General features: G+C 45.8%; 1 long non-coding RNA gene across 2 annotated transcripts; it reads left to right on the top strand.

Moving 5' to 3' along the window:
• The first annotated feature begins 11,103 nt into the window (after nucleotides 1–11,103).
• Nucleotides 11,104–18,293, top strand: LOC308463229. Of its 2 annotated transcripts, XR_013979520.1 has the most exons (5): nucleotides 11,104–11,819; nucleotides 13,473–13,605; nucleotides 15,875–15,969; nucleotides 17,747–17,894; nucleotides 18,021–18,293. It is a non-coding gene; the product is annotated as an uncharacterized lncRNA (long non-coding RNA). The 2 variants fall into 2 exon arrangements; XR_013979521.1 differs by lacking the exon at nucleotides 11,104–11,819 and having other exon boundaries at nucleotides 13,344–13,605.
• Nucleotides 18,294–20,122: the final 1,829 nt, after the last annotated feature.

Genomic DNA, 20,122 nt, shown 5'->3' with positions numbered 1-20,122 from the left:
ACGCAGGTGGCGCTGTGGGTTAAACCACAGAGCCTAGGGCTTGCTGATCAGAAGGTCAGCGGTTCGAATCCACGCGACGGGGTGAGCTCCTGTTGCTCGGTCCCTGCTCCTGCCAACCTAGCAGTTTGAAAGCACGTCAAAGTGCAAGTAGATAAATAGGTACCACTCCAGCGGGAATGTAAATGGCATTTCCATGCGCTGCTCTGGTTCGCCAGAAGCGGCTTAGTCATGCTGGCCACATGACCCGGAAGCTGTACGCTGGCTCCCTCAGCCAATAAAGCGAGATGAGCGCCACAACCCCCAAACCAGCCATGACTGGACCTAATGGTCAGGGGTCCCTTTACCTTTTAGCTCAATATTGCCCACATTGACCGACAAAGGCTTTCCAGGGTTTCAGGCCGCAGACTTTTGCAGCTTTACCTGGAGATACAGAAGATTGGGCTTGCGACGTTCTGCATGCAGAGCAGATGCTCCACCACTGAGCTATGGCCCTTAGGTGCTGGCTGGTTTGCAGGAATCTCCAGTTTGACCAGTTAGTAAGCCAAGTCCGCAGCTCTGTCTGAGCTGCATCTGGGGGAGCAGCTGCGGGGCGGGGGGGGGGGGGGAGGGGGAGGCCAAGAGTGATTCATGGGAAACGCCTGCAGCTCAGTGGTGAGTCTGCTTTGCCCCAGGTTCAATCGGCCTCATCTCCGAGTAAGGCTTGGAGTGTTACTTGTCTGAAAATCCTTGACAGCAGCTGCCAGTCCGTGTAGACAATGCTGAGCTAGATGGACCAGTGATCTGTGTTGCATTCTCCTGGGTCAAACCGGATAAGCTGCCTCAGACGATCCTGAACCACTTTATTACTTTCCTTCCACCTTTGCTTGTTCGCAGCTCCTGGGGAACAAATATAAGAGATCTCCTGCCTGGAGCCCTGTGCTCATATCTGCCTCCTTCCAATCTCCTCCTCTTCTGCAGCATCGGATTGCTGCCCCTCCCCAAACCTCCCTGTTAGACACGAATTAAAAGAAACGTGAGAACAGCCGCCTTTCCTGCTTAGCGCAATTCCTCAAGCGCTCGCGATTCTTCCTTTGGCCAGCAGAGGGCGCCGGAATCGGATCCCCTGGGAGGGATTAACAGTAGTAGTAGTAGTAGTAGTAGTAATATAATAATAATAATAATAATAATAATAATAATAATAATAATACCCTGTGTGTTTCCCCAGCCACTCTGGCCTGCTTCCAGCAAATATCTATCTATCTATCTATCTATCTATCTATCTATCTTCAAACATTTTAAAACTTCCCGATTCAGGCCTGCCTTCAGGTGTCTTCTAAAAGTTGTGTAGTTCTTTATCTCCTTGACATCTGATGGGAGGGCAAAAATGAAAAGATTCCATTGCAGATTGAATCAGGGATGTTCAGATAGAAGGCAGTTGCTCCCCCACTGAGCCACAGCTTCTCTTTTGCTCCCGCTACTCACTTCCTAGTCTTCCTCTCACAGCTTAATTTGAACCAAGTCGCAGCATATTTTAAGCCCTGGGCCCCTTGGCAAAAGCCCGGCTTGCTGCAGGGATGTGTGATGGAAAGGGCCTTTGAGCATGTGCAGAATTTATTTTTCTAATTTCTGAACAGTCATGGCATGGCCTGACACTCTCTTCACTGCAAAACCTCTAAAATTAGAAAAAAGGCAGAATATTGAAATGGGAAGAAAACGCCAAGAAGTTTTCCTTGGAGGGATCAAACATAGGAAGAGATGGGTGGGTAATGGCCATCTAGGGACCACCCATAATTCTAGCCCTGGAAATAAATCTGTGCTGGAAATAAATCTGTCCAATAAGTTAGATAGAGGCTTTTGTGGTGGTTCAACAGTTGCTTAATAACATCATTAGTTTTGATACTGTCACCAGAAAATAGGGGTGGGTGTGCCTTTTAATGGCCTAACTCCCTGTCTAAAGGACTCAGCGTCCCCCAAGTTCGTTATCGGTCAGAGACGAATGAGCTGAGGCAGGGTCCAGAGAAAGGAAGGCTGATCTTTATTTTCTGTTGCAACAGAATCCCCACCCCCCACCCCTTGCAAGGAGGTGAGGGACCAAGAACAAAGTGTGACATCTCCTTTTAAAGGTTAGAAATTTTGGTGTGGAGAAGAAGGACACCCTCTTTAAAACTCAGTGTCACAAGAGCAAAATGTTAGAAATGCACATAAGGTGGGGTTCCAATGGCTTAGGCAGGTCAAGATGAGACATTCCTGAGGGTTAGCAAGTTTTACATAGTTCCAGACAGAGTTTACACAAAACATTAACTTTGGAAATAGGATTTCCTGAGGTTCCTTTGATATGACAACCAGGATGCCCAGCAGAACTTGGAGATCCTTTCGAGTGACACAGCTGGGCAAACAGTACAATATTTCAAGGCAATTGACACATATAAACTAAAAGGTGGGGAGGAAAACCCCTCAGGTACTTCCTGCGTGGTGTAGTGGTTAAGAGGGGTGGACTCATAATCTGGTGAACCGGGTTCGCTTCCCTGCTCCTCCACATGCAGCTGCTGGGTGACCTTGGGCCAGTCACACTTCTCTGAAGTCTCTCAGCCCCACTCACCTCACAGAGTGTTTGTTGTGGGGAAGGATGGGAAAGGAGATTGTTAACCGCTTTGAGACTCCTTAAGGGGAGTAAAAGGCAGGATATCAAGACCAAACTCCTCCTCCTCTTCTTCTTCTTCTTCCTCTGGCAGGCAGCAGCCTTACAAGATCTCAGGCAAGGGGAATTATGGAGGGTGTAGGGTCTCCCACAATGCAAAGAGGCATACATGACCAACAAGATCCAAAAGCAATAATTACACATTTATAAACAATTTTACACATTTTTCCATAGAGAAATTCAAGTTCCCCTTGTTTTAACAAGTTAGATGTATCTGACTTAAACGGTGAAGAAAGGTGAGACCACGTGTCGTGTGGTGCTTTGGGGTGACATAAGGGTGCACTTATTTTATGTGTATCCTGGGGACATGTGGTGAGGCACATGGAAAAACACAACAGAGGTATAGAGAAAAGAATAGTGGGGTATGCAGTGGGCATTTTTCTGGTAACACATGCAGCAGACAGGCTGCAAGAATGGCAGACAGGCTGCAATTGGTTTGGTGGGTCACAAGGGGTTAATCACCTCTGGCTTCTATCCCTGTGCTGCAGGCCATTGCACAACCAGTCCTTGATAGGTGCTGGTCCAGCCTTGTCTGGACACCTTCAAGGCAGGAAAGAGATTTCACAGGTTCTTTAGTTGGCTTTTTTTATATACAGTGGTACCTCGGGTTAAGAACTTTGCTTCAGGATGAGAACAGAAATTGTGCTCTGGCAGCGTGGCAGCATCGGGAGGCCCCATTAGCTAAAGTGGTGCTTCAAGTTAAGAACAGTTTCAGGTTAAGAACGGACCTCCAGAACGAATTAAGTACTTAACCCGAGGTACCACAGTACATGCAGTTCTGGTCAGGAAAGCCTTCCCGGCCTTTGACCTAAAGACTGAGAGTTTAAAATTATTGCTTCTTGTTGTGTAGCCAGTGCTCATGTCCTCCCTCTCCTTCCTGAATTGTAGCAAAGTACTTCAGAACTGGTGAGGGCAGCAGCAATACAGATCCTTCCTTAAACTGCTGGTTGATTGATTGGAGGCTCAACCGACTGACTGGAGGCTCACTATTTCCCTCCAAGGCCCCCTTTCAACTGCATCTTTCTAAGATGCTCTGTCCCTCCCCCCACCCCGATTTATTTATAGGCCATTGGCGGGTGGTAGAGGAGATGGAATGCTGGTCTCCAGAAATAAAATGCTTTCCTCTCTCTGGTAACTGTAAGCATTGCATGCACCAAAGGGCTCTCCTAATCTGTTGATATTTTAAAATTAAAATTGCTTCTTATCCTGCATCTTTGGAAAGAGAGGAGTGTGTGTGTGTGTGTGAGAGAGAGAGAGAACTCTACACAAACAAATCCAAGTGCCAACTGTTTTACACAATCATGTTCATTAGGTGACACTTTTAAGTTACAGTGGTACCTCGGGTTAAGTACTTAATTCATTCTGGAGGTCCGTACTTAACCTGAAACTGTTCTTAACCTGAAGCACCACTTTAGCTAATGGGGCCTCCTGCTGCTGCCGCGCTGCCAGAGCACGATTTCTGTTCTCATCCTGAAACAAAGTTCTTAACCTGAGATACTATTTCTGGGTTAGCAGAGTCTGTAACCTGAAGCGTCTGTAACCTGAAGCGTCTGTAACCCGAGGTACCACTGTATTATGTGCTTGCTTGCTAACACGTTTCTCATGTATCAGCTGATAATGAAGAGGTTGCATTCTTACCCCAGGAAGCTTGTGGGGCTTCCCAATGAGACATCTGGATGGCCACTGTCAGAACAGGATGCTGAGCTTGATCTGCCTTTGGCCTGATCCAGCTGCAGGGCTCTTCTTAGGTTCTTATGAGCATCAGACAGATTCATGGAGGTAAGGGCTACTCATAGCTCCTACCATGAAGGCTGTGCTACCACTGTGGCAGGTAGGTTGCCTCTGAAAACCAGCTGCTGGAGAACACAAGTGGTTGTGTTGTTTTTGGTCCTGCTTGTGAGCTTCCTGTTGGGGCAGGATGCAAGGCGTTGGCTGGATCCAGCAGGGATCCTCTTACATCCTTCTGCTATATCTGTGGAGGACTTTATCAGGTGTGTGGAATGGACCCCTGTTGGACATCCCAGGTATGCTTGGGTGTGCTTGAGTGTTGTACAAGATCATGCTTATATACCTAAGTGCAAGAGACCAAGTTAAAATGGGAAGGGTCAGGCCTCCAGAGGTCAAGCCAGGGATGGCCCCCCATTACTAGAATGGACAATGTCTGGCAGAAGGCTGAAGAAAGGCCGACGTGCTGATCCTGGCCAATCAGAAATAACAGCACACGGGCTGCAGACGTAATCAGAACATCTACCAGGCCCCAAACACAAGGTCCACAATGCTGGAGAAGACTGAATCTGGTCTCACCCAGGGCTGTATTTAGGTTAATGAGGCCCTAAACTACTGAAGGTAATGGGGCCCTTTATATGTCCAGCTGTCCATTGTCAACAACAAATTGTTGCTGTTTTTGTGTTGAATATATGCCATATGGTAATTTATGGACCTAATAGGTATCAAAAGCCATTTGTACATGCAGAATGTAGGCACCTATATATATATATATATATATATATATATATATATATATGAGCAAACCAGTGATATTTTAGGGAGCAGGCTAGCAGGTGGGGCCCATTACTTACATCATAGGAGCCTACACAAAACAAAACAAAACAAAACAAAACAAAACAAAACAAAACAAAACAAAACAAAACAAAACACTGTTGCTGTATGTAGGTTTTATTTTATTTGTTTTTTTATCTTAGATTTTGGAAATGTACATCCAGTTTTTTCCCCTTTAATTTTTGGGGGGGCTCCCAAGAAAGTGGGGCCCTAAGCTGTAGCTTGTTTAGTTTATACATAAATCCGGCACTGGTCTCACCACAAAAGGCAGTTCATAATATGGTAGGAAAGGTGTAAATACCTGAAGTCCTTCCCTGATCTAGGATTAGCTTTTGTTACTTTGTCATGTGACGGCATTTATTTATATGTCTATCCATTGCATTTATATCCCACTTTTTCCTCTCAAAGGAGCTCAAGGTGGCATACATAGTTCTCCCCCTCTTCATTTAATCCTCACAACAAGGTAGGTAGACTGGGCTGAGAGAGGCAGTGAGCGGCCCAAGGTCACCCAGGGAACTTCATGATGGTGTGGTGATTTGAACCCTGGTCTCCCAAGCCCTAGCCTGACACTCTGACCCCTGCACCACACTGGCTCTCTAGAAATGAGAAACATACACTACAGCCAGAATGCAAGGCTCTGTTATTGGAGTCTCTCTCAGCTTTGCTGAGTGACGGCTTCTTTCAAGAATTCTTTTCCCTTGTCAAAGCTGCTATGTCCTGCAAGAGTAAGACCAATGTCAACCTTTTTTCACTCAAACCCCACTGCTGATGTCTCAGGTGGGTGGTGAGGGCAGTTGTGCTCATTCAAGCCTTCGCTATTGAGAATGTCATGTTTTATACAGATACAGTGGTACCTCGGGTTAGGAACTTAATTCGTTCTGGAGGTCCGTCCTGAAACTGTTCTTAACCTGAGGTACCACTTTAGCTAATGGGGCCTCCTGCTGCCGCCGCACCGCCAGAGCACGATTTCTGATCTCATCCTGAAGCAAAGTTCTTAACCCGAGGTGCTATTTTTGGGTTAGCGAAGTCTGTAACCTGAAGCGTATGTAACCTGAAGCGTCTGTAACCTGAGGTAACCACTGTAAAATGTGGCAATTGGACTGCAAACCGCTGCCTGGTCATGGGTCTTTCACATTTCCACTTACTGGCTGTATAAACCACCCTTTGCCAATCTGGTGCCCTCCAAACATTTTGGATTCCAGCTTCCATCGAATGCAGCAATGACACAGCTCTAGGGGGCTGGATCCGGTGGGAGTTTTAGTTCAAAACTTCTGGAGGCAGAGCATAGCCATTGTGGCTTGTGACCATGAGAGGAGTTTGGATTTGATATCCCGCTTTATCACTACCCTAGGGAGTCTCAAAGCGGCTAACGTTCTCCTTTCCCTTCCTCCCCCACAACAAACACTCTGTGAGGTGAGTGGGGCTGAGAGACTTCAGAGAAGTGTGACTAGCCCAAGACCACCCAGCAGCTGCATGTGGAGGAGCGGGGACGCGAACCTGGTTCCCCAGATTACGAGACTGCCGCTCTTAACCACTACACCACACTGGCTCTCAGGAGCCTCCTCCTCCTCCAGAATTTGCCGAATCCTCTTTTAAAGCCATCCAGGTTGGTCGCCACCACTGTCTCCTGAGGAAGGGCGTTCCGTAGTTTAACTGTATGCTGTGTGAAGAGAGTTGCAGCCCAGCAACCAAAGCTTCCCCATGTCTGGTGTAGGCTGTTCGCTGAGCTAGATGACCTGACTCAGGTTGAAGCAGCCTGCTATGGGTGTAGCCAGGGTTTTTGTTAGGGGAGGGGCAGGCTTTTGTTGTGGGGGGGGGGCAGAACCTCAGATCTGTATTGAGCTTGATTGGCTTGGGGGGCAGTTTCCCCCTTGCTCCCCCCCCGGCTACGTCCATGCAGCCTCCTAGGCTTTTGATAAGGAGGACCACAGCCTATCAGTCTAGAAGCCCTGTTGTTCTCACACTGTTGTAATGTCACTTCGCTGAGGCATTAACCACCCAACTATTGGAATGTGCATAATTATTGATAATTATACAATTTGTTGCTGATTGTGGTTTCTGGTATATATTTTAATTAGCTTCTGAAATTCTCATTAAGTAAAATGAAACATTAATAGGAAAAATATGGTGCCATTAAAAACCCGGAACGAACAACTGTGCCCATCGGATGGTGAATTAATTTAGTTTCGCATCGCAAGCCTGCCATCTAGTGGGCGCAAGAGACAATTGCGGGCTCCCGTGGAGTGGGAAGGCTCTCCTGAATCCCGCCTTGCACGTTTGCTCGAACTCACCCCGCAACAGGACTTACTTTTACTAGATGCAATGGAATTTTTGCTCAGGGAAGGAAAATGTAGCCAAACACCGTTTGTCTGATGTTTCTCGGGGGTCTGGATTAGAGATAGTGCAGACTGAAAAGGGGTTTCGGGGCTGAAATTAAACCCTGGTCAAGGGTTGTGGCTTCTATGCGGGTTTTTTTGCAGCCAAGCGCTGGGGAAGGGCTGTAGTTCAATGGCAGAGCACCATTCTATGCAGGAGGCCCGAAATTCAATCCCCGGCTTCTCCAAGGGCTGCCAGTCTGAATAGGTAACAGTGTAACCGGAGGCAGTAGTCAGTTTCTGAAGAAGGTAGCTTCCTGCTGCTATATAACCCCCAGTCTTGCATATGAGCCATTCTGAGAGCTCTCTGTTAAGGGAGAGGTCATGATGCTACAGTTGCCAACTGCTCGGAAAAAGAGACCCCATTTGCTCTTGTGCTTTTAGCGGAAGCTTCATCTGCAGAGTTCAGCAAATCAATCTTTTCATGGCATCGCAATCAGCCTTGTCAGCTGCTAATCATGTGTGCAGACCAAGCTGCTGCTTAAAGGCACAGGAGCAGGGGCTGGTAAATACGTTGGCAACTCCCCGCGGCACTATGACAAATGCGTTAACAAAGCACCCATTTATTTGAATTTTATTTCAACATAACCACCTGCTCAAACGATATTCTGTGCAGGGTGCCAAAGCTTATAAAAATATGAGAGTTCAAATTAAAATTTTCAAAAAAGCAAAAATGAAACACCAACCCAACTGTTATGTGGGATTAGTATTTTCACACCACTTAGCTCTCATTAAAATGCACTTTGCTGACTGTAAGATGCGGTTTCAAATGACACAACATATTAAGTGCTTAATATACTAGAAATTATGAAACTGATCTACTCTGTGCAATATGAAATAATTAGAGGGAATGAGACGTCAGCGGCTGAATGAAGGAAGACCGGCACTGCCAAGCGCCTTCAAACAGCTGGAGGGAGATAGCAGACCCTGGAAAAGAAATGAAATGAAGAGCTATCAAGAGAGGGGACTCTCAAACCATTGTCCTGACACCAAGGTAAGAAGCACTTGAGTTGGACTGCCCTGTCTCTGAAGTTGTAATAAATTCAAGATCTAGGCTAAGGATGAGGGAAAGCAAGGGTGTCCATGGATTAATTGCTACTAGCATAAGAACATAAGAAGAGCCTGCAGGATCAGGCCAATGGCCAGTCCAACATCCTGGTCTCACAGTGGCCAACCAGATGCCTCTGGGAAGCAGGACCGGAACACAGGAGCACTCTCTCCTCTTGTGGCTTCTAGTAACTGGTACTCAGAAACACTTAGGCAAACTCAGCCCTCCAGATGTTTTGGGACTACAACTCCCATCATCCCTAGCTAACAGGACCAGTGGTCAGGGATGATGGGAACTGTAGTCCCAAAACAGCTGGAGGGCCGAGTTGGCCTATGCCTGCACTTGGGTCTCCAGTGTCAGGAGTGTGTGCAGGAGCCGGGCCCTGTGATTGGTAGGGCCTTGCAGGACTGGGGCCTTTCTGAGTTTGGCCTGGAAGGGCAAGGTGCGGCTGCACAGGTGAGGCTTGACAGAAGACTCGTAGCACCGGGTGGCAAGGGCCGGGAGGGGTATATAAGACCAGCATTTCTCTCTGGCTCTTTGCCTCAACAACACACTACTGACCTAGCTGTGCTTCAGCTTCCTGACTCCTGGTATCCTGGCTCTTGGACCCTTGGCTTCCTGACTCCTGGTTTCCTGATTTGTGGACTCTTGGCTTCCTGATCCCTGGACTGCTGATTCCCGCTTCCCGACTTCCACCCCGGTCCTGATGTACCTAGCTGGGACTCCGACTGCCTGTAACTGATGTACCGAGCTGGGACTCCGACTGCCTGTAACTCGGACCGTGACATCCAGCTTTTGGACTACAACTCCCATCATTCTAAGATAGCAGGACCAGAGCAGATAGGCAGCTAAAAGAAGTCTGGATGATTCAGGTGAGAGTCAAGTAGCAATATTTCTTGGCAGAAGGCCAAGCCTATCCCCCTTCTCTGCCGCCAGCCCCAGCGTTACTGGCCAATTGCCACGTATGGCAGTCGGTTGGATCCTGAACATGATTCACCCCCACCCACTGAGCTTCTCCAGGAAATACTTGTGTGGGTATCCCTAGTCCTGGTAATGTACCCTTCTCCCTGCAGCTATCATGTGCAGTGTTCACAAAACAGCATCCAGCACAGAGAGCATCCTGCATGGGGGTGTGTGAAGGGCCTCTGAATGTCACTGAACTGCAACTCCCATCAGCCTGAGCAATCAAGACCAATGGCCAGGGTTGATGGAAGCTGTAGTCCAGAAACATCTGGAGGCAGAATAGCCAACTCCTAGGAGCCAAGGTCCCTTTGCTCCCCTATAAAATATTTTAAGGGGGCTGGGTGACCCCAAGGTTGGTGGGCATTGCCATTCAAATGGTGTGCATTGTCATGTGATTTATGTTAGAATTCCTGCTCCATGGTTGCAGTCATGGGATTGTTGACTTTCACATGACGTGATATGTTTTGACTCTACAGATTGGGAAGTGATGAAGACAGGATGTTGGTGTTACTGTGTTCCATGAAGTGGGACTATTGTCCTTTGTTCTTTTTCTCTTTGCTGTCTGATGCTAGAGAGAGAGGGAGCCATGTTGCAGTGCTCCGTGTGTGTTTATATGTAAATAAAGTAGATTAGCCAAAATGCTGAGTTGCTGAGGTCTGTTACGCAGGTTTCAAAGACTCTGCAGATCCCTAAGTGTCAGTGTCGGTTGGCATCGGTCGCTGTGATGTTCGGGCAGAAGAAAGCTTTTGAAGCTCCCAAACGATCAACCAGGAGTGAGAGAACATGCCAGTCAGGCATGTGTCTCTGCCAGGGTCCTACTCGAGTATAGGCTGAGCTCCTGACAATATATATGGGGCAGGGCTTACCTACCCCCTTCCAATATTTTATTCAATTTGGCACACCTGTCTGGAGGTTCCCCACACCTGCTTTATGTAATAGCAGCTGGGGCAGCCTAGTTGTTAGCACCACCTGTGCAAGAAGATGCTGCTGTAATAATAATAACAGCTTTTTAATTCATAGCCCGCCCATCTGGCTGGGTTTCCCCAGCCACTCTAGGCAGCTTACAACATATATAAAAGCACAACAAAACATCAAACATTAAAGAAAATATCCAATACAAGCAACAAACAAATCAATAAATCAATAGAAACCAACAACAATAATAATAACAATAATAAGTTATACCCAAATTAAAATAACCGCCAACCCCAACTAAACATTTAAACCAACACCAACCCAACAAGAACAGAAAAGAGAAACCAGAATTAGAACCGTTTAGAACATTTTTGCCAGTTGCCCCAACCCAAGAGTTGTTACAGCAATGCCCCTCCAGCCTCTCAGGAGACTTTTAGCTGTTCAAGGTGAGTCTGGGCCCTGCCCCCTAGGCCAGTGAAAATGGGCCTTGCAGCAGGGAGCAGGTCTTCCTTCCAGCACTCATGGCAGCAGCCATGCTGCAGGAATGATGCATTACAGGGGGTTGGACTAGATGCCCCATTGGGGTCTGAAATATACTCGGAGTCCTGTAGTGATTTCATTCTCTTTATTGCAGCTTGTAAAACAGTGGTTGAATTGCCCCCCAAACCTCATGCTTTTATAACATTATTTACACAATGAGTCCCGTCTGATTGGCTGATTCTGCTTCCCTCCTGGAGCCCGATTGGTCTTTTCCTGCAAGCCAATCAGTTGTTGCATTCTAGAATCCTACTTGCCTATTGTTCTAGGATCCAAGCTTAGTACAGTGGTACCTCAGGTTAAGAACTTAATTCGTTCTGGAGGTCCGTTCTTAACCTGAAACTGTTCTTAACCTGAAGCACCACTTTAGCTAATGGGGCCTCCTGCTGCTGCACGGTTTTTGTTCTCATCCTGAAGCAAAGTTCTTAACCCGAGGTCCTATTTCTGGGTTAGCGGAGTCTGGGTTAGCATCTGTAACCCGAGGTATCACTGTATATAACAGGGTCCCTTCTAACTCTACAGTTCTATGATTCTGTGAAAAGGGCCCAGACTTCTATAGGAATCTCCTACTGCAAGGGAGTCAGGTCTTCCAGAGTTGTCTGCCGCAGAGCCCCCCAAGTCAGATGATGGCAGCACCACGTCCTTGGGCTGGGAGGGAGGGAGGGAGGGGGCCCCTGGTTTCACAGGTTTCTTGAGGAGCAGTGGCCTTGAGTAGGACTGACCCCGCATGCCTTTCCAGCATCAGGTGAGGAGGAATTTGGTTCCTGTTCCCAGGTAACTAGCACCTCTCCCTCTGCACTTGGCTGGCACACCATCCTCATGGGGTAAACATTATTTACTTGAATTGTTTGCCACAGTAATTGGGTGTTTCAAACTTTTACTTATTACCTTTATATCCCACAAACGTGCTCAAGGTGGCAGGCATGAAGTTTTAGGAGACTATTTTTTTAAAAACCAAGCTGGAAGTGGTCTTTGATCTCTGCTCTGTGTTCTCATGTCTCTGCTGCCTGATGGCAACAGTATTTGCTCCTCGGGTTTTTATTAAGCTTCAGTTTGTGGAAGCTTTGTTCTAGAGAGAAAGGTGGCACATTGATGTATCAAATTAAACAGATTCCTGAATAAGTAAGTAAATTTGGCTATGCTGTCTGGAGTTGCACCCCAGAATACTAGGTTGTCAGAGACTGATACAGGCATGAGTTGGGGGTCAAAATAAATTCAGGAGGATAAGGCCTTATGGGACAGGGCTGCTGCTCAGTGACAGAAAATCTGCCTTGCATGCTGAATGTCCTGGGTTCAGTCCCTGCTGGCATTTCCAGATAAAGTTGGGAGAGACTCTGAAACCTAGAGAGCTGCTGCCAGTCAGTGTAGACAATACTGGGGTTGATGGCCCAACAGCTCAATAGAAGGCGGCTTCTATTTTCAGAAAGGAAGCACTGCATGCTTGTAGTTGCCCACTAGGGGGAGCTGCACCCTAAACGAATGAGCAGAAGTCGTGAAGCTGAATTGGAATGGTGATATTTTCCACTGGCCGGCTTGACCCACAAGTCAGTAAGTGTGGATTAAGATGGAGTGGTTTAAGCCTGGAATCTGCTGCATGCATGCAACAGGGGGGATCAGGCCCTGACCTAAGAACCCCTCCAAAGCACCAGGCCAGAGCTGGCACACCAAGGGATAAGAAGCAGTGTCGTTCCAAGAAGACTGCTGTCAGAGTGTTGCTGATAAGGGCAATCTAGGGCATAGCCAGAGAGCAGTTGCAGCCAGGCCCTGAAGGGTAAGGAATTAAGGTGCAGTTAGTAAGCTGCCAAAGTCCACAGATGGGCAGTCCATCTGAAGAGGGCTGACCGACCTCTGGTTTTCAACATTTTGATATATATCACCAGCTGAACATCTTGATATATCACAATGTCTGAAATAAGCTATGGAGTAGCTATGTAGAGGCATTGGCCAGCTTCACAGATTCCCCCTCATTGCGATTTCCCCACAGCACACACACACATCATGATTTGCAATATATTGCTAGGTCAGAAATTAAGAAACCAATGTCACGTTATGGACTTCAAACCAGTTTTGGACGATATATCAATATATCACCTAGCCCTGGCTGAGAGTGAAGTCCTAGACTGTGGATTCTTAACTAGCTCCTACCAATCTCTTGATCTCTTATCTATATCTTTTTTAAAAAAATCATTATTGATTTTCCAATAAAAAAACATCCAATTAAATATCCAATCATAATACTTCAATTAAAATAAAAAACTAAAATAAAAAGATCAAATTATAGTCCAAATTGTATTTATTAATTTCTTGGGGCTCCCCACGGTCTGGATCTCTGGAGCATATCCCCACATCTTAGTCCTGCTGATCTCTTAACTATCTCTTGATCTCTTATCTCTTATAGCACAACTGCACAGTTAAAGAAGCACCAACCTTGCTATTGTCAACTGACTCCACAGATAAACCTAGCCTTAATCTCCAGCCCAGTAATTCATTTGCCTTTTCTCGCCCATCAGTTTGTGTCTGATTCTCCAAAGGTCCTCATCTTTATGAAGAAGAGTTTTCTTTATGAAGAAGAGTTTTATGAAGAAGAACCTACAGGGGATGGGGGTAGGCCAAGGTTTTGAAAATGGTATAGGTGCAATATACTCTGAACAAAAGGCTAAATTAATTGTAAATAATGTGGTGACGGAAGAATTTAAGATAGAAAAAGGGACACGACAGGGGTGCCCAATCTCCCCACTGCTTTTTATATCAGTCCTGGAGGTTCTGCTGAATATGATTAGAAGGGACCGGTTGGTTAAAGGTATACAGGTCGGAGCCAAACAGTACAAACTGAGAGCATTTGCAGATGACTTAGTACTGACGTTACAGGAGCCAGAATCTAGTACTAAAAGGGTTTTAGAATTAATTCAAGAATTTGGTCAAGTGGCAGGATTTAAACTGAACAAGCTAAAAACTAAGGTTTTAGAGAAAAATTTAACACCAATTGAAAGAGAGAGGTTTCAGAATGAGACAGGTCTGACTGTGGTTAAGAAAGTGAAATACCTGGGGATTAATATGACAGCCAAAAATGGGAACTTATTTAAAGATAATTATGAAAAATGTTGGACGGAAGTGAAAAAAGATTTAGAAATCTGGTCAAATTTGAAGCTTTCACTGCTGGGCCGTATTGCTGCGATAAAAATGAATGTATTGCCTAGAATGTTGTTTTTGTTTCAGACATTGCAAATTGTGGACAAGATGGACTGTTTCAAGAAGTGGCAGAGAGATATTTCTAGATTTGTCTGGCAGGGCAAGAAGCCCAGAATAAAATTTAAGATATTAACCGATGCAAAGGAAAGAGGTGGATTTGCCCTGCCAGACTTTAAACTTTATTATGAATCAGCAGCTTTTTGCTGGTTGAAAGAATGGCTACTTCTTGAAAATACAGACATTTTGGATTTAGAAGGTTTTAACAACGTATTTGGATGGCATGCATATTTATGGTATGATAAGGTCAAAGCACATAAAGCGTTTAAAAATCATATTGTCAGGAAAGCATTGTTTAATGTTTGGATAAGATACAAGGATTTATTGGAAAATAAAACCCCAAAGTGGTTGTCACCGATGGAAGCGAAAGCTCTGAAAAGGCTCAATATGGAGGCCAAATGGCCGAAATATTGGGAAATTTTGGAACAAGAAGGAGACAAATTGAAATTGCAGAGTTTCGAGAAACTAAAAAACAAAGTGAGAGATTGGCTTCATTATTATCAGATAATGGAGGCATATAATTTGGATAAGAAAATTGGCTTCCAGGTGGAAAAATCAAAACTAGAAACAGAACTGTTAGAACCCAAAACTAAGAATTTGTCAAGAATGTATAACTTGCTGTTGAAATGGAATACTCAGGATGAAACGGTGAAATCTGCTATGATTAAATGGGCACAAGACGTAGGACATAATATTATGTATGCTGACTGGGAACAGTTATGGACCACAGGTATGAAGTTTACGGCATGTAATGCCCTAAGAGAGAATATTATGAAAATGATATACAGGTGGTACATGACCCCAGTCAAGCTTGCAAAAATCTATCATTTGCCCGATAATAAATATTGGAAATGTAAAGAAACTGAAGGTACATTCTTTCACCTTTGGTGGACGTGCCCAAGGATTAAGGCTTTCTGGGAAATGATATATAATGAACTGAAAAAGGTATTTAAATATACCTTCTTGAAGAAACCAGAGGCCTTTCTTCTGGGCATTGTCGGCCAATTGGTGCCAAAGAAGGTCAGAACTTTTTTTATGTATGCTACAACAGCAGCAAGAATACTTATTGCAAAGTATTGGAAGACGCAAGATCTACCCACCTTGGAAGAATGGCAGATGAAGGTGATGGACTATATGGAATTGGCAGAAATGACTGGCAGAATCCGAGACCAGGGAGAAGAGTCGGTGGAAGAAGATTGGAAGAAATTTAAAGACTATTTACAGAAATATTGTAAAATTAATGAATGATAGAATGATGTTGGATAGTAATTAAGTGGTTTCTAGCTGTAATGCTTTAAGATAATATGAAAAAAAGGGTTATAAATGGGTTAAAATCTAATGGTAAGGATTTGCTGAACCAATAAATTGAAGTGGAATACAAAAAAGGGAGGTACGAGGAGGTCCGGGAAATATGCTAAAGGAAAATAAGTAACTGAAAATATGTGTGTTTTTAACTGTTTTTATTTTGTATTTTTCTCTTTTTCTTTTCATTTTTAGTGTAATATTTCAAAAAACCTTAATAAATATCTTATTAAAAAAAACAAAAAAACAAAGGTCCTCATCTTTATAATCCCATCATTGTCAAAGGTTTGCAAATGATCAAATAACAGAAGCTGAGGACATGACTACTGCCTTTGGCAACAGAGTTGGTAGGTCTCTTGCTCTTTCCTCTTCACAGAGCATGCAAAACATACTATACCTTTCCCTCAGAGAAAAAGTAAACAAGCAGAAAGCATCATCTAATCACTGTGCATGACAAGCTTATTGTTGATGACCATTTATAAGATTCCTGGGTTTAGTGGGTGCCCTCGTGCACCACCAGGTTCTGGAGTCTGGAGATATGAATCACCTGGGGAGCACCAGTCGAAGAGTCACGTAGCAGAGGAGAGCACCCTGTGCTGGCGTTGGGTGACTCAGCTTGCTAGATCAGCCAGACTCATCTTCCAGGGCTGGAAGCATTAACTGTGAATTCATGAAGGCTTTCATCAGCACAGCTGGGGCCTGGAGACATTCCTGGAGTTATGTCTTCTCACTCAGAAGGGAGGGAGGGGAGAGAGAAATTCAAAAGCAGGCAATAGTTCAGCCTTCCCAAGTAAAAATTCCAACCTTGCAACTCTTGCCAAGTTTCCCATAGGAGTCCAAATTACCAGCTGCTTTCAAAATTTCTGGCTGGGAGGTGGAGGCTTTTGATCAAGGAAGGGTCATGCTGGACATTTTCCAAAGGCCTCGCTATCTCACCCCAAACAAAAAAACTCAATTTCCAGTTGGTTAATTGGCTGTTGTAGTTTGGAATTCCAGCAGGGCTGATTTTTTTTTAAAAGGGAGGCCCACCACAACCCTCAGATGCCGGAGGAAAGAAGGGTTGTAGTGAGGACACGGCACTTTGTTCATGCTCAGATAAAAGCACAGCCCAAAAGCACTGATGAGCGCAGCTCACAGTCCCTGCAGCGTCTGGCAGAAAATCGCCCAGGTCCTCCACATGATGTCAGAGCTGCCTCATGGGACAATTAGAGGTGGCGGGTGGCGCTGTGGGTTAAACCACAGAGCCTAGGACTTGCTGATCAGAAGGTCGGTGGTTTGAATCCCCGCGACGGGGTGAGCTCCCGTTGCTCGGTCCCTGTTCCTGCCCACCTAGCAGTTTGAAAGCATGTCAAAGTGCAAGTAGATAAATAGGTACCACTCCAGCGGGAAGGTAAACAGCATTTCTGTGTGCTGCTCTGGTTCGCCTTAGTCATGCTGGCCACATGACCCAGAAGCTGTATGCCAGCTCCCTTGGCCAATAAAGTGAGATGAGCGCCGCAACCCCAGAGTCATCCGCGACTGGACCTGACGGTCAGGGGTCCCTTTACCTTTACCATAAGGAAGCCATCACATGAGCAACAGCACCTCCAGCAAAGCCCTCCCTAAACCAGCTGTTAAATATGAATATTCTTGAACCAGGGAGCTTGGCAGCCAGGTGGTAGTGCCTTTACTGCCTATTTGGGGCTTCCGGATTCCACCTTCATTTTGCCAGTCATGATACCACCTTGGCTATGTTTAACCTGCTCCTCTGTGAGCCTTGGATATCCAAAGCGTAGTGGCAAATTCAGCAGTGCAGGGGTCCCTTTGTGATAGTCACAGCCATGCCCCTTCTTATACAATAATCTGATAAATATACAATAGTAGTAATTAGAGATGTACTGCAATGGTCAATGCAGATCTCCATGTATTTCAGCCGGATCTACTATTTTCTTTGCTTGTACCTGGGCAAATGACTTGGAGTGCTCCAATATCTTCCTTTGGAGCAACTTAATTCATGTTTTCCTTGAAGTTCCACTGCACATAACAGAAACTGAAAGCACCTTGCGTTTTCAGTGTTCATGAATGCTTAGCTTTGGAGCATACAGAACATCTCCCCCTGTTGATCTTCCTGTGCATCTTCTCCAGAGCGAAGTGGCTGACTCACCTTCTTTCACTCCAATCCGCACCAAGGGTGAGAAGACTTCTCCGTGGCTAAGAAGCTCCCTTTCATGCTGATTGGGTGGCTCTCGGACCCTGGAGACTGGGATCCTGAAGAGAACCTGCGGCAGAAAGAGTAAGCAGGTCTTAGAACTCCCATGACCGCTACACCCCTGGCTCTCCCTCATTCCTGCTACCTATTCTTGACCTCTCCCCTTCTCTCCCCCCCCCCCATGAGTCACCCATCATTTTCTTTTCACAGAACACAAAGCAACTTCCATCAGCCTGGTGTCCTCCTAGCTCTTATACTGCTGTTCTCAGTGGCCTTCATAGAAACCTGGATTTCAATCAGTTTGTCTTGTAAAACAGTGAATGATGGAGCAATTGTTAGCCAAATGAAATATAAAAAGTTTTGCTGCAAATGCAATTTTCCACTGACCCACAGTGTGCTCTCTTGTTTCACAGTAACTTCTATACTGAAACAGCAACAATAATACTGTCACTGAGCTACTGGGCCCAATTCTGGCGTATAAAGCCTTAAATGAGCTTTCTCCAATTCCAACCATCTCTGACCCTACAATGGCAAACGAGGCCTTGTTGGTGCCATCACTGAAGGCTGTTTGCACTGACTCACTACAGGGCCTTTCTGGTGGTAGTCCCCTGGTTGTGAAATGCCCTCCCTATTGAGGTCCCTGTCTCTATCATTATTGTTACACAACACCTCAATCTCTGCTAAGTGGTAGCAAGATTCCAGGGGTTTCGGGCGCTCACTCAGGGCCATGCTTCTGTTGTGAATTCAGGGCATGGCAGAGGCTGTAGTTTTTAAAAAAGATATATGGTTTATTGTACAGCTATATACACCTGGATCTACATGGAGAGGAAGAGAGCTCACAGCATTACATCTCCAGAGATGTCTCTTCTCTCATAGCTTCAGCCAGCTTGAGTCCAGAGCACCCAGCCATGCTCTCCAGTCTCTGGCTTGCAACCTCTCCAGTCAACAGGGCGGGCGTACTCCCGAGAGGGATGGCGTGTGGCGCAGAGGGTGCCCTCCCAGGTGCGAGATAGCCACTCAGGTGCCCAGAGCGGCGCGTGCACCCTGAGGCCGGAAGGATGGAGCGAGCTGCCCAAGGCAGACATTTGGTGCACCACTTCCGGGGGAGGCGCCTCCGGTAATGGCAGAATTCCTCTGACCGGGAGGAATCTGCTCCGTGGAAATCTGGGTCTGGCCGCCACGGCGAAGGCGGAGACCCGTTAAAATCACAGGCGGGAGAAGCCTGTGAACGTGGGATTCGGCGGGCACCTTTTGCGCCTCCCCCACTCACGGGGAACCCCGGTTTTTGGGGCTCCAGAGCGACGTGGGGTGAGCGGCGCGGTGCATCGAATCGTCTGCTTCTTTCACGGAGCGAAGCCGCATAGCTGTTACCGGAGAGCGCTGACCTTTTCCTGTGGACAATTTGACTTTAAAGTAATTACCCGTGAGTAGAGCTGAAACGGAAGAATTGGATTTCTAAAAGTTTAATTTGGTATCGTAACGGGGAGGTTCAAAACAGGAAGTCCGCCTTCCCTTTTTGTAAATAGACTGAGGCAATGAAGTTGTAAGCTGGAGTCCTGGAAGGTCTTTTGTAAAAGATCAAATTTCCAACGGTAAAGAACATTAAACCCCCTCTTGGAGGCAGGAGAAGAGAGGGGGAAGTTGTGGACTGAATATGCCTGCGGGAGAGAGCGAAGAGACTTAAAACACCGCAGCTCTGACCCTGGAAACGGGCTGCTAGTAGGACTGACGTCTTTTGGAATGTTCATTGACAGCGCTTAGAACGTTCATTGACAGCTAGCTAAACAAGAGAAATACATTGTTTCTACTGTCTCCGGCTGCTTTAAAAAGGAGTAAAAGTAACTGAAAATTGAAACTAATTTGAAACTAACTTTGGATTGTTTAAAAGAGGATACTATTGACTATTACAAAGAGAAACTGTTTCCCCCTAGTGGAAGCCTTTGAAACTGGTTGATATACAAGAGTTGGACTAGGGGAATTTCCAGCTGCAAGTTAAAAACCGTGAGACTCTGGGACTGACCTTGAATCTTTCAAATGTTATGGTAAAGGGAAGAGGAAAAACAGACCAGTCAACTGTTGATAAAACATTAAGGTCTGGGAGGACTTCGTAATAATCCAGGAGAGGTCTATTATTAGGCCCTCCTGTTCTTTTTGTTGCTGTCTTTGTACTAGTATATTTGAAACCAAGAGAAATGTCGACAGAAGAGGCTTTGGTGGCTGCATTATATAAGATAAATGACTCATTGGATCAGCTTCACAGGAAAATGGACATGATAAATGCGAAAGTGGATGTTTCAATTGTTGAGGTTGAC

Source organism: Podarcis pityusensis (genome assembly GCF_964106645.2).
Source record: "Podarcis pityusensis genome assembly, chromosome: 14".
NCBI classification, from domain to species: domain Eukaryota; kingdom Metazoa; phylum Chordata; class Lepidosauria; order Squamata; family Lacertidae; genus Podarcis; species Podarcis pityusensis.
This window is presented reverse-complemented; position numbering and strand designations above follow the sequence as displayed.